Genomic DNA, 14,143 nt, shown 5'->3' on the forward strand with positions numbered 1-14,143 from the left:
ACATATTTCATTGTCAAATAAAGTTATCATGATAAAATTCGACACAAATATTGTTTACTTCTGAAGATCACAACTTAATTCGTTATTAAATGATTATATCCGGATAAAATTTGACAAGAATATGTTCTGTGTATAGATATATCATTATATTAAAATATTTTCGAACTGGCCTATTAATATACATTTTTCTGGACTTAATTAAAATTAGATTGACATATGCATATCAATACGGAAACAACAATTTTGCCAAGTTATCTCAAAATTAGATAATTAAATGGGTTTTAATTAAAAATAGCTTGCTGGTGGAGGGTATTTAAGATTCGGAACAGCCGAATATACCACTCTAACTTGTTTTAGATGGATCTCTATCTTATACCACACATAGTATCTTTTTATAATTGAATTCCACCAATACCTTGCCCTGAAAAACAGTTCTATACCATAATTTTGCCACCGCTGAACTTAATATTCTTCGGGTCCAGTATCTTTCCCCTTTGACCGCCTTACAAATGTCCTCTAAAATTGAATTTGGACACGTCCAAAAAAGGACATTATTTCATATTGATTCGACCAGTTTATGTTATCTTTGTAGTGTTTATAAAAAACCGACTTTTGGAAAATCCTGCTTTTCGGTTAACCGAAAATTAACCATTTCTAGAAAACCGGTTTGTCGGTTAACCGAGTATAAAAAAACCGGTTAACCGAAATTTTTGGAAATCTTTAAAATATTATAATATTTACTTGAAAAATGTCATTTTGCGAAATATTATCAATTACTTAATAAGATACTTGCAATTTTTAGTATAGTTATGTACATTAATATTTCATAAGAAAACAAACTTATACAGATCTGAAGATATTATTGATTCGTTAGGTATTAGGAGTTGCCATAGGAGGGATAAATTGATCTTTGAATATATAATGCATCTATATCAATAAAAAAATTTATGTCCAGGACTATCAAGTATAAATATTGTTCAGGATCGCGACGATTCATCGGGAACGGAAGTAGACGAAGACTGTCTCGACATAGACATTGAGCCCCTGCTTTAATTGTGACCTCCCTCCGCTCGCTAAGTATGTGGTTGTTCAAATTACTGTGAATGACGCTTAGGAATATTGACAGGTGTCATCCTGACTTCCTGTTAATCAAACTAAGCGCCATTACAGTTTGTGAAAAACCCCAGTAGCATAAATTCTCGGACAGCAACAACAATCCTTATGTTTCGATAAATAAAGTCCGTTCTGATAACGTTTGAGAAACTTCTCGATTTTTATTATACTCACGCAGTAAACAAGTCCATCCTGAATTTTATCATCAAAGTTATTTATTCGTCTTTATAAAAAACAAATTTCTTTATATAATGGTTGGTATTTGTTTAAATAGTTAATTTTTTATTGGTTTAAATGCCAACTTTTTACTAATTTCCTGATTGTATAAAATTGTAAACTCGATTTTATATACATAATATATGTTTAACATTTCCTACCATTTATTTAACAATCTTCATATGCACAAACGGAAAATAATGTTTAGAATTATCTATCCAAAATTTTTAAAAATCACAATAAAAAATCAAAGAAAACATACAATTTTGTACTCAAAATTAGATTTTTTGAAACCGGTTAATCGAGTCTTAAAAACCGGATAACCCGGTTAACCGAAAACCAGTCTTTTAAGAAAACCGGTTTTGCAAAAAACCGAAATATGCAATAAAAACCGGGTTTTCGGTTAACCGGTTTATAAACACTATATCTTTGGCAAAGAGTAGACGAGTACAACGATTATTTCTAAAACTAAAAGATTTTCTCGCAGGGTAACTACAGCCAAAACCAGTCTCATTTTCCATGTGACTAACCACAGGAGTACTAATTTCGAACTTTATAATAGTAATTACACCTGAGGAGTAATTTTTTTGGATTTTTCGAATTCTATTGTCATCAAATTGTCCTTTATTAGATCCGTTTTTATCTTTCTCATGAAATTTTTTAATATTTTTGAAAGTGTCGATTTATTCATTAAATATTTATCAAGAAATATTAGATATAATATTAAAAGAAGTATTAAAGTCGTCAATTATTTTGGTTTTTAAACCTTAACTCTAGTCATTTTAATTGATGATATAAAAAATTTAATTTGCTAAAAAATTACAAAAAAAAATTACAAAATTATCAAAATGAAGAATACCTTGAATACCTTGCATATTTTTATACCCTCCACCACCATCAGTGGTGATAGAGGGTATATATAAGTTTGTCATTCCGTGTGCACAGTGGGGCAGAATGGAATTTTTTTGGAAATAAATCTGGCATTTCTAAACGGCTGATCCGATGGGGATAAAATTGGCGTGAGTGTAGCCAAGGAGTATTCGAGTTTAAGTTTTGAAGATGAACCCTGCAGATGCCCCAGGGACGGCGCTGTGGCGGCTCAAAGTAGGGTACCTACGACATGTAAAATTTTTAAACTCGTGCCATTTTTTTGTTTTTCACCCAAATATTTTCTGAAAGCGCTCGACGAGATCTTGAAAAAACATGCTTGGACATACTACTTATCTCTTATAATATCAGAGTTATAGGCATTTAAAAATTTAGTGATACAAAATTTACGGCGTAATTTTGGACCAAATTTTTCTTGTTAGTTAGACAACAAAATTTCCAATAATATACAAAAAATTTCAAATCAATATCATTTACAGATCCAAAAATATACGTTTTTTAATTTAAAAATTCAAAAAATTTTAGATTTTTGCCGTTTTTTTACCAAAAATGTGTCTTAACTCTTTTATTAATAAAATAAAATTTTCTTTAAGAACATATAACAATTTTATGGTTTTCTAAAAGGTATCTTTACGCAGAACGCTTTAGCGTAAAAAACTTGTCCCATTTTTTGAAAATGTTGCCACTGCGTCCTTCCGAATATGACCTATTTTTTATCAAAACTTCAACTTTGGGCGACATGTTCTAAAATCCCAAAGCTGGGATCAGAAAACTGAAAGCAGTTTTGGAAACCTCAATATGTTTTCTATTTACTCCAAAAGTATTTTTTCAGCCCTGAAAGAAATGTGGACCCAATGGGCAAAAAAGTAAAAAAATCCCATTTTTTGGATTTTCATTCCTATTTTTGGGAATTGCGGGATGCCCTTTGACCTTTTCAATTTTTTTGCATTTTCTTATTTGAAATGACAAATTTAACAAGCGTTGAAAATTTCATTGAGTTTTGTTCATAAATAAAGATTTTGTCATATATTACATATTTGTTTAATTTCTAAAACTATGATTTATATCAAAATTTTAATAGGGTCGCAGATAGCTACAACAATTTAGTCCATATTTATCCCTTAATATCTTTTTTTAGTTAGATATGGAAATTCTCGATTCTTTACAAAAATTTTCAAGCCAATATCTCAATGACATTCAAAAATATGTTCATTTAAACCTGTATCCTTTAATTTCATATTTTTCATATTTTAGTATTAAATATGACAGAACATATTTAAATCTTTATTTACCTATTTTCTATTTGTTTGCTTGTCCTTATAATTGAAAGGTCCTATTATGCTTAAATTTTCAGAAATTTATAACTATTTTTTACCTAAATTTTTTCGACAGATCATTTCGTTCTGTTTCGTTTATGATCATGTACGTACAAATATACAGGTAATGATAATTTCGATTCATTCACTAATAAGAAATATCAATGACTGAATTACAGGTTATAGTAATATAGTCCTAAATGTTAATAGGTAGACAATTCGTAATTTTTTACTTTGGAATACCTGTATCGGAAATGACAAGAATTGGTATATAAGTAAACTTCTCAGATTTTAAGTACCATTTTTAATAAATCTACAATGAAGATTACATTAAAGTACGAAGAGTTGTGTTCCGTTTTATGGAGTGTATCTTCAAAAGGGCCAGAAAGAATTAAAGACATTTCAAATTATATAAAAACTACATATAGTAGAAAAGTAGACAAAACAGGCATATCAAAAATTGAAAACTTTTTAAAACTTTTTGATGTAAAAAGTAAGTCTGTGGATCAAAAGAAATTTCGATTAAAATTTTGTAGTTGGATGGAAACTACTACGGAAATCTCAACTTACAACACATCAACAGGAGCGCCTTGCAAGTCATACGAAGACTTATGTTCAAGGTAAAAAAAAGAGGGTCACACAAAAACTTTTTTCAATCTCAAATGAGGAAATTGCTGATACATTTAACGAAATGGTGAAAAAGGAAAACCAACCTATGGATGCCGTACATATTGCAACTATTCTTCCTAATGCATCACCAAAACGACTTAAGCGAATTGTGGAAAGTATACCAACTCCAACATCACAATCAAATTTTACTGAAGAGGAAGCAATAGCGCTTATGTTGGAACTGGGTCTCAGTCGAAATAAGTACCAAATATTAAGGAAAGCTCTGCATGAAAAAGAACACAATATATTACCATCATACAAGGCGATCCAGGAAAAAAAACAAACTATCCTACCATCACCTATTGCTGTTAACGATGTGGATGCTTGTATTGATATATCATCTTTGCTCGAAAACAGGGCATCAAGAATTGTGTCAGACTTTTCAGAAGACCAACTAAGGAAAATTTATAACTGTGATGTTGTCTTAATGTGTAAGTGGGGATGTGACGGTTTATCAGCACTTCCAGAATACAAACAAGCTTGTGGAAGTCGGACATTAGCAGACTACAAAAGTGTATTTATGTCATCATTAGTGCCATTACGAATTCGTTCATATTCCCTTAATCCATCATCGTCAAGCATCGGAATATTTAAAAGATGAAATAAATGCACTGGAGCCCATTTGCATAAAAATAAAGGAATTCTCTATTAACGTATCATATCAGCTAAGCTTAACAATGATTGATGGAAAGGTCAGCAATGCCATAACAGAAACTTCTTCCTTCTGGAGATGCTCAATATGTAATGAGAAAAAGTCGCAATTCTCAAATATAAACAAAAGCAGAAGTATTAATGAAGAAGTCCTGTCTTTCGGAATTTCACCACTTCATGCCAGAATACGATTTTTGGATTACTTTTTACACATAGCATACGACCTCAAATATAGAAGTGTGTCAGAGAATCTTACTAAATCAACAAAAAATAATGAAGAATTGAAAGAACTGAAGCTGCGGAAAAAAGCAGAATCCAAGAAGAATTTAAAGTTCAGAGAAGGTTTTTTCGTGATTTTGAAATTACTTCAAAAATAACTGGAATCGACAAGGAGTTGTTTCGAAGAGTTAACATTATTTTAATGGCACTGAATAGTAAACATAAAATTAATGGAAATCGATTTGGGAATATACATCTGAAATTTCTAAATTACTTGTATCTCTGTATCCATGGAGGGAACTAACACCAACAGTACACAAAGTATTGTGTCATGGTCAAATAATAATTGAATCGAATATTCTTCCACTTGGAGAGTTAACAGAAGAAGCCCAGGAAGCGAGGAATCGAGATTTTAAGCATATTCAACTATTCAGCTCAAGAAAATGCTCCAGGCAATCACAGAATGAAGATATTTTTAATAGTTTACTTCTATCTTCTGATCCTGTTCTTTCAACTATGCGAAAATGATGGATTTGTTATGAAACTCTATCATCTCAAAACAAGGAAGATTTAAAGGACTTATATTACCTTCTGGATATGTATACCGATATGACAGATTATTTTATAGAAAATAAGTAATGTTAGGAATTAACTATATAAGTAGGTTGTAAGAATTAATTGTATTATGTTTAAGATAAACAGTTCAAATAAAAAAAGCTATTATACTAACTGATGATATTGTATTAAATTGTGTTTTATATTTCGGTGAGCGGGAAAGGTGGTTTGTGTGGGGTGATTTAGGTGTTGTTGTGCGTGGCTCATAATAAAATTATAATTTTTTTATTGTATATACAATGTTATAGTCTTTAATAAAATAATTAACTAAATAATTTTTAAAAATTGTCCAAATATTTTATTCAACACCAAATGTATGTTCTGTCATACTTAATACTAAAATATGAAAAAGATGAAATTAAAGGACACAGGTTTAAATGAACATATTTTTGAATGTAATTGAGATATTGGCTTGAAATTTTTTGTAAAGGGTCGAGAATTTTCATATCTAACTAAAAAATGATATTAAGGGATAAATATGGACTATAAGAGATCTCGTCGAGCGCTTTCAGAAAATATAAAAATCTTTGTATTTGGGTGAAAAACAAAAAAATGGCACGAGTTTACAAATTTTACATGTCGTAGGTACCCTATTTTGAGCCACCACAGCGCCGTCCCTGGGGCATCTGCAGGGTTCATCTTCAAAACTTAAACTCGAATACTCCTTGGCTACACTCACGCCAAATTTTATCCCGATCGGATCAGACGTTTAGAAATGCCATATTTATTTCCAAAAAATTTCCATTCTGCCCCACTGTGGTGTGTAACACCAAAAAATATTCATCTGAGACCCAACAAAGTATATATATTCTGAGTCCTTATAAAATTCTGAGTTGATTTAGCTATGTCGGTCTGTCCGTCTGCCTGTCTGTGTAAAACACGCTCACTTTAAAACGAAGCAATGGAAAATATTCGTTAATTTCCAGCCAAAATATTCACTATTATCGGGTACAGTTAGGTATTGAAAATGAGCAAAATCGGTTCACATCGGGAAAAGTTATGAATCAAAATTTAAACAACTCCGAAAAAAGTAAGAAATTTTTACACATTCTGATGTAATTTTCTCGAAAACTATGCAAGATAATTTCATGAAATTTTTCATACATTCGTTTCTACACAAGATCTTGATTTATTTATTTATTCAAAATAGCAATACAAAGCCTTAAAGGCCAAAATATAAATATGTATTACTTAGTAATAAAAACCCTGAGTTTACAAAAGGACTTAAAACTAATAATTCAAAGTTACAATCCAAATCACATAATTGGCTCCCCAGCCATAAGTTCAAATTTCTAAATTAAAAAATATAGAAAATGTAGGTAGGTCCCAATCAGCAGTATCACGAATAAGCATACGGTAAGTAATAAAATCGATCATAAAGAATGATAATAAGGAGGTGAAATCTTAGTCTTACTTACGACTACAAGTGAATCAAACTGGCAAAATAAAGTTGAAGTATAAGACGAAAGACATTGTTCGTGTGAGAGAAAATACGCAGTTAATGAGGCAAACAATTCCAGAACCGAACAATCCTCACCACAAATGACCTTTCAAAATGGAGTCTAAGAATTCTAGGAATATGAACTTGCGGAAGATCGCAAGAATACAAACTTATAATATAAAGATAAAGGAAAACCATTTCTGACAACGTTATAAAAAAACTTAGATTACGATATTTTATAAAGTCACTAGAAGAAAGGCCAACAAATTGCTGCACATAAGAGGATATGATTCCTGCTGAAAATTGCATAATCGGTCCATAATTTCATATAACTCCCATACAAAAGTACATATTCCCGGAAAATGAGTTTTTTGTTAATAACTTCCGTCAGAATGTTGATATCTTCACAAAATTTTACAAATTAAAATCTTATGTCAATAGAATTCATTGAAAGAAAACATTTTCTGGATCGGTCCATAATTGGACGTAGCTCCCATATAATGTCCCCTCCCGAAAATCACTTAAACGCGCATAACTCATTCCTAAATTAAGATAATGCTCATATGCACAGAAATATTACTCTCAAAGTTTTTTCCCATCGGTCCATAATTGGCTCCCATTTGGTACAAGTATTGCTCATATGCACAGAAATAATACTGTGAAAATTTGTTTCCGATCGGTCCATAATTGGTCATAGCTCCCACACAAGCTATAAACTCGCATAACTCATTACTAAATTAAGAAATCCATATAAAATTTCGTACAAGTATTGCTCACATATACGGAAATATTACTATGAAAGTTTTTTCCGATCGGTCCATAATTGGTCATAGCTCCCACACAAGGTCCCCTCCCGAAAATCACTTAAACGCGCATAACTTATTGCTAAATTAAAATACATAATATTTTTGTACGCAGAAATGTTATTTCAAAATTTGTTCACGATCGGTTTATCTTTGGTCATAGCTCCCAAACAAGGTTCCCTTTCGAAAATCACTTAAACGCACATAACTCATTACAAAATATTAATATCCATTCACGATCGGTCCATAACATGGGTGCGGTCGGTCCCATGCAAGGTTCCCTTCAGAAAATCACTTGAATACACATTACTTATTACTAAATTACGATATAGATATAGATGACTGAAATATAGCTTTTATTTACAGAAATTTATCTTAAAGAATTTTTTACGATCGGTCTATAATTGGTCATATCTCCCATACTAGGTCCTGCCCCTAAAAGCAATTTAACCGTATTTAATTAGTTGCATTATCAATTTGTGTAGAACAAAATTATATATATGTACTTTGAAAATTCTTAAATCTTTCACATACATGCACATTATTAAATATCGTTAAAGCATATCTTAGGGCGCTATAAAAATATAAAAGAAAATAGGGTTTGTAATGTTCAATAAATCTTGGAATTGTAACAGATTTAAGCTGTTTAAATTTTGGGGTTTTTCTTTTTAAGACATGAGAAAACTTATTTCTACAAATATTTCATCATTTAAAAAGGTATTAATATAAAAGTAGCTGGTGGAGGGTATTTAAGATTCGGCTCAGCCGAATATAGCACTCTAACTTGTTTTAGTAATAGTCTTCTTTTCTGTAAAAGTTTCCAATGTTTTGTCAGTACCATAATAATAAATAATCGTTATTTGGTTTTCTTTTTACTGAATTTAATAAATTATGTTCTTGTTTTTTTTGTTAATTTTGGTTAATAAATGAATACAAATAAAAATTAATAATAATTATTAATAATATGTATATTAATAATAATTTTAGAATTTGGACCATTTCTGAAATATTTGAAAAAGTTTCCATTGTCGGAAAATTATATTATAGAAATTACCAACGGAATGACAAACTATATATACCATTCTCACGAAGGTGAAGGATATAAAAAATTGCTAATATACTGATGTAAATATTAAGTACGTTAGATAAATACAGCTAGTAGAATACCTGGGAGAAAATGGGGTTTAAAAAAAAAAAAACGTTTCGGTGAAATAATATGAGGTTTTTAATGTAATACCTTCAATTAATTAATTATATTAAATTTAAAAATAATTATATTAAATAATTCTATGTAAAAATTTGAAAAATCTAAACATTTTTCGTTATGTCATTGTCTCTCAAAGACTTTTCATATGATACTAAAATAGCATATGATAGAAAAAAAAACATAAAAACCATAAAAAAAGGACCTCACTAAATATTGACCTCAGGAAAAAAAATTTGAGAAATGGTTACTAAGAATGAACTAAATTTTAATTTTCAGTGGAAACATCAGCAACATTTATTTTGGAGACACAATAATGTACATATGTACGTATTTCCAGATTCGCTAAAGAAGTCCTGTTGTAGCGCTTAAATTTATTATGAATTTTATATCTACTTTATTATACCATATACCACTAAAGTGGGGAGAAGGTCCCAGGAAAAACTTTCCTTGATAAGTAATGAGTTAAAAAGCTAATAAAACCTCTTTTCACTACTTCTTCATTAGCATTTTAAGTCATTATTTTAACACGGTGATGTCATTGGAGGCAAGTACTTCTACGCACGCTTACAAATAGGGAGTTAAAGAAGTACTTGCAATTTCTCTTAAAACACAATTAAATAAAGTGTGTAAACAAAATGACAAAGCCGAAAATAAAGTACTTCTATATCAGATTATAAGAAAGTCATTACTAGAGTATTTCTATGTAATGCAGACGGTAAGTAGTAGTCATTGAAAAGTAAGTGGATATGGAAGCACAACCCAGTTTTTGCTGGGGTAATAGTCTTTGTGCTGATATTTGTAACACCCAATAATATTGGTTATACACCCACCATAAAGTATACCAATCAGCTCAGAATGAATCACTTTCTTAGTCTATTTAGTAAAGTCCGTCCATTTGTCTCTCTGTATATCCATGTAATCCTTGTGTCGCAATTTTCAAGATAATTTATGAATGCAGATTTAATGATCGAGCCTTATTTGACCCCAGCCCCCATACAAACTGCCCTTCAGAAAATGACTTGAAGGTCAAAATTCACTTATGAGCACTAATAAAACGATGAAATTCTGTGATTTTCTTGTGGAAAATCTCTTTTTTCAACAAATTGTAAAAATATTTTGGAATGATGGTAAAAACAAATGAAATATTTTTATTATTAAAAAATAATTCAAATTTTTAACATAATCACATGTGTAGGGTATCTTATGGTTGGACATGCCCGATATACATTCATACTTTTTTATAATTTAAAATTTGTTTACATTCACTAATTTAAATCATTTAAATTACACAATTTTGTACTAAAATAAAAATAATTACTATGTATAAATAAATAGTTCTTCATTTGAAATTGTGAACTGTCGCTCATAAGTAAGTGCTTATTTAGATAAAATTTCGATAATAAGTAGTTTAATTTGTAAAATGTGAGAGCAAGAATAAATATAATTTAGTTGGCACGATGTGGAGACCTTTTGGATACATTTATATAAACTTTCATTTACTGGCAGGGATTTCACATATGTATGTCTGACGTTCCATTTCTTATTGAGTTAAATGTTATATTTCACAGCATTTTAAATTCAACATTTCACAACAAGCATAAAATTATTTGTAATGCACACTCTCATTCCTATTCCAACCCCAAATTATGACACACTTTATATGATTCGACGCATAAAATTTCACGTGCCTTATGAATTACGAACGAATAAGTGTCGTCTCCAATTTGTAACAAAAAATTATTGTAATCAGCTGTTTGTTTACATTTGTTGGAAGGAAATAAAATGCAACAAAATAAACAGTAAATATATTATATAATTTGTGAAAATTGTTTTTTTTATTACAATTAATATACTTTTATTATTTTTAAGTTTTAGGTATTTTGTACGAAATTTCCAGGAGTGCGTGACTATTATGACACATAAAACATAACAGATTTTAAAAGTTGTTATATATTAACCTAGACGTCTCTGAAATTTAAAAATACCATAAAATTCCACAAAATCTCTTTAAGATGATGTTTAACAAATTTTAGACATTTTTATTTATTTATATATGTATCTATTCATTCGTGTTATTTACTAGTACAAAAGCCAGAACAAGTAAATATTTGATATGATATATTCGTAAAATATTTCATCAATATCAACGTAGCATCAATCCATCAATTCCTTTTTGTATTTATTTTCCTACAATTTTTATTGAAATATACATACTTTTTAGAATACTATAATAATAAGATAATATTTATTGAAGTAAATATTATTCCAATTACACAAAAATTCTTAGACATGTTAAAGCGGTGTTGCATTACAAATATGTATGTACATATTTCTAAAACCGTGTGGTCCATTATGTTTTCTATGAAAGGTTTTTTAAACGAATTCTTATTTCTATAATTTTTAAGAAATTCATTCATTCGGCAGCTAAAGTAAAAAATAAACATTTCATTAAAATTTTGTTCATAAAAAAAAAACTAAATGATAACATTTTCTCCGTAAAGGTATTTTTAAAATTCAGAGCAGATGCGGCACGTGTTTGCATTATACGATTTGACAAAATTTTAGTAGTAGTTTTATATAAATTGTCACGTTACGTCGAATCGCACTCCTCGAAATTCGAAATTGGTTTAACCACCCTATTGTACATGTATGTATGTATATTATATGTGTGTGTTCACGTCAATGCACTTGATTTGTTGAATTTATATTTTACATTACATCTATTATAAAAACTATTAAATTGTCGAAAAAGATTTTTAATTATATCGTTTCGATTTGTGTATAGGGTATATCGAAGAAAGTTTACCGCGCGTCTTTAAACATCATCACCGTATGATGGCCTTAAAACTTCTGTTGGCAATAGTTAAGTAACATTATCCATAAACAGGACAACAAACGTCTTAGAAAAGGCTGCGTCTTCTTCTCAAGAATTTATGCGCGAAATAAAAAAGGAACCACAGGAAAAACACCAAAAAATCAACTAAAAACGCAGAAAAAATTTTATATTGATAAATATAAAAAATATTATACACACAAATATTTACATTAACGTACAGCACTACTTTTATTGTTACTACTACCACTACTACAGCAACTACAATACACTTACTAAATATACTGCAACAACGCTTTACATTAACATAAGAAGTTGAAATGACGGTCGTCTAAACATTAAAAGGAGAAAATTATTTTCAAAATCCTAGCTAACATCACGACTTTTTTTGAAATGACTTTGTTTATGTGTGTGTACGTACAAATATATGTAAATCCCTGCAGTTCGACAAAGAGTCAATGCATCCGAAAAAGACTGTGATTTTTTTACTCTTTGTAAATGAGGGTGAAGATAATCGTCACTTTAGTGTCCCCTTTGTAAGCGAGAGATGAGGTATTTAAAAACATACTTAAGCTTTTTGTCTGTCTTTTCGTAATCTATGGGGTAATGATTGACTTTCTCGTAGAACAAGCTAGGGGTAACCCTAAGCGTAGGTTAAATATGTACTTCGGGACTGACCAAACGAACTGTTGGGATGTTCGTAAACATACATATACATGTACGCAAACATACATATATATGTATTTGTTAAATACATATGAGGGCATAAAAATATATGATTTTACATTTATTTCAAATTAGTTTCTACGCTCCCTGACGAATCAGCTGATTTGTGATTTTTTTTATGAAGATGAAACAACCAAATTATGTTCGTTAGGGTATTTGTATGGAAAAAATATGTTTTCAGTCACGGTATACTTAACAAGGTACTAGCACTTGAGTGCAACCGCACGATTGTCAATTTTTTTTTATATGGAGTTTGACGAACGTGCGGTTTAAGCCTGTATACAAGTCTATGATAAAAAATTGTAAACAATGATCAGCTGGGCTAGCGATGTCACCTTGTATTCAGTACACCATGTTTCCATTCTAAGATACCGGGCCAATGGATAAAAATTTCCGTTTAATGTGAAATAAAAATTGCAAATATCAAATAACGAATAAACCGAAGAAAAATAATTCCACCAAATTCACTGTAAATATTCATTGTTGTCCTAAGCAGTTTGGTATTGAAAATCAGGAAAATCGGTTCACGACATGAAAAGTTATGAGTTAAATTTTCAGACTACTTCGAAAAAAATTACGTTTTTTCGTCAGAAACTACCGAAGATAATTCGATGAATTTTGTCGTACGTTATTTTTTTGCTCAAGGATCAATTATGTTAAAAATATTAACAATTGATCCACAATTTCCAATAGCCCCCATACAAGCCACATATTCCGGGAATTGAATTTATTGAATATGTTTTGTGTCCATAATTGGTCATAGCTTCCATATAAGGTCCACTTAAGAAAATCACTTAAACTCTCATATTTCATTACCTAATAGAACTATCGGGGTAAAATTGGACATGAATATGTTTTGCATATATGTATATAAATCATTTAGCGAAACTTGTTTCCAATCAGTCCACAATTGTCACATAAATGCGCATATTTCATTGATAAATAAAGCTATCGCGATAAAATTCTGCTCGAATATGTTTTGTGTATGTATCAATCACTCTACCAATTTGTTTCCGGATAGTCCCGTAATTGGTCGTAGCTCCCATACGAGCTTCCGAAAATTAATTACATATTTCTATATATATATAGGAGCCATATATATATATGGCTCCTTTTATTATTAAAAAATAAAACAACTTACTAAACAACTTCTTTGTAAGAAAAATTGCAAGTACTTCTTTTATAAACGAGCGCCTCCAATGACATCATCGTGTTAACATAATGACTTAAAATATTTACTCTAATAGGCGGACTGCGGCCGGGCGCAAGAACTTTCTACTCTATGGTATGTCCAACAACGGCTTCGCTTAATAAACACTTTCTAAATAGCCGGCCTACGGCCGCAAGCAAGTATTTACCACTCTATAATATGACCAACACCGGCTTCGCTTAGTAAAGATTTCCTAAATAGCCGGCCTAAGGCCGAACACTTTTGATACAGGGGAG

General features: G+C 30.3%; 1 long non-coding RNA gene across 2 annotated transcripts in view; it reads right to left on the reverse strand.

The window, feature by feature from the left end:
* The window catches only part of LOC119607802, a 114,601-nt gene extending 102,314 nt beyond the window's left edge, over positions 1–12,287 (reverse strand). For both annotated transcript variants that reach the window (XR_005231760.1, XR_005231759.1), the window contains exons 1-2: positions 12,183–12,287; positions 10,606–12,118 (exon numbers count right to left, since the gene is read on the reverse strand). This is a non-coding gene — a long non-coding RNA (uncharacterized LOC119607802). The remainder of the gene's footprint in view (positions 1–10,605; positions 12,119–12,182) is intronic.
* Between the last annotated feature and the right edge of the window lie 1,856 nt (positions 12,288–14,143).

Source organism: Lucilia sericata, unplaced genomic scaffold (genome assembly GCF_015586225.1).
Source record: "Lucilia sericata isolate MDLA Ls3-8-SP2 unplaced genomic scaffold, ASM1558622v1 Contig000750F_arrow, whole genome shotgun sequence".
Classification (NCBI taxonomy): domain Eukaryota; kingdom Metazoa; phylum Arthropoda; class Insecta; order Diptera; family Calliphoridae; genus Lucilia; species Lucilia sericata.